This window comes from Meleagris gallopavo, chromosome 26 (assembly GCF_000146605.3).
Source record: "Meleagris gallopavo isolate NT-WF06-2002-E0010 breed Aviagen turkey brand Nicholas breeding stock chromosome 26, Turkey_5.1, whole genome shotgun sequence".
In the NCBI taxonomy this organism is placed as follows: domain Eukaryota; kingdom Metazoa; phylum Chordata; class Aves; order Galliformes; family Phasianidae; genus Meleagris; species Meleagris gallopavo.
The window spans coordinates 126,702-128,079 of NC_015036.2; the positions used below are offsets into that span (position 1 = coordinate 126,702).

A 1,378-nucleotide genomic window follows, 5' to 3' on the forward strand; every position below is an offset into this window, starting at 1 on the left:
TAAAAAAAAAAGCTTGTCCCATCTAATAGGTTCTGCTTTCTTTGGAAGACTGTATGCTTCCCGCACCTCCACAGTTAACAGATTAAGCTGACTCATCTAACGTGATATGTCAGCTCTGCAGCCCTAGAAATGTACAGTTACAGCTCAGCTCTGAAGGGAGCCACAGTCTGATGCATTTTGCCATCCAGCTTTGAGGTCTGTGACAGTACTCTGCAGGGTATAAGTGAAATGCATGGCAGCATGGGTACAACACAGCAGCTTTTATGAGGATATCGCTCAGAAGAACTACAGTTGTGAAGTGTATTGTTCCTGTGAAATTTTTGTTGTTCTCTCTCCTATTATATCACATTATAACTTTAATTTTAGCACTTCACATTTTTCCTGCTATCAGGCAGGATTCTGATCTCAGGCTTGCCATTTTGAGAGTTTTACTACTCATTTGCTGAGTAGTCACTGAGAGCATGGTCCTGGTTCTTGTCAGTGCTTTAATTAACTCCATCTGCGGGTCCTTACAGTCTGAAAAGCAAAAAGTATTTCAAAGAGATTTGGAAATTCACTTTTCAAACTTTATTTTGTATGCCCCATTGCTTTTGCAGATGCCATGTGGCCAGAGTAAAATCAATAAATGGTGACTACAGTGGGGTGTCAAATCACAAATGGCTTAGGAATACTTCAGTGTCTATCTATTACACACTATGTGTGCTAAAACTTCCAAGCTCTGAGCCACGTGCCATGGTAAACTGCAAAGAACTGACAGCCCATGTGCTCTCCTTTCTATTCCAGCAGTTCACTAAATAATCTTTTCAGCACTACTGCTGCCAGGTCAGTAAAAGGCTTTTGAGTGAGAAAGTCACAAATGGAAAGTGTGCAAGGAAATCAGGCTTACGGATGTCAGCTACTATTTAAAATAGATGCAGCAGATGCAGAATTCTTCCATGTGAGAATCGTTATACTGAAGCTCAAATTAGAGAAAGCATTTCTCCGTACTGTTTTAAATAGCGTCCTGGAGTAACTGCAATATAGTCTGCTACTGGGACCATCTGTTAACAGCTACTATTAATGCAGTGAACTTTCTTTTCCAAATACATGTATTTTCAAAATACCAGAGAACTTTGTTGAATACAATTTATCAGTCTTATGTAACATCACCTACAGCAGTGTAGTTTTTCATTAAATGAATGTACTGTCTCATTCATATTTTGCTCAATCTGAGCCTGCCAAAGCTTGTGCAGCAGGATAGTACTCAGAGCTTCTAGAATATTGCAGAATGCCGACAGTGTATGACATGGGCGGTGGTCCTCAACATGCAAGTAATTGCATATGGAATTGGTTAAGTTACAAAAGAATTCAAGACAAAATGACTAAAAGTATTAAAAAA

At 39.3% G+C, this 1,378-nt stretch overlaps 1 protein-coding gene across 1 annotated transcript in view; it reads left to right on the plus strand.

Moving 5' to 3' along the window:
- The window catches only part of SIK2 (salt inducible kinase 2), a 39,741-nt gene that overhangs the window by 28,205 nt on the left and 10,158 nt on the right, over positions 1 to 1,378 (plus strand). The window lies entirely within an intron of this gene.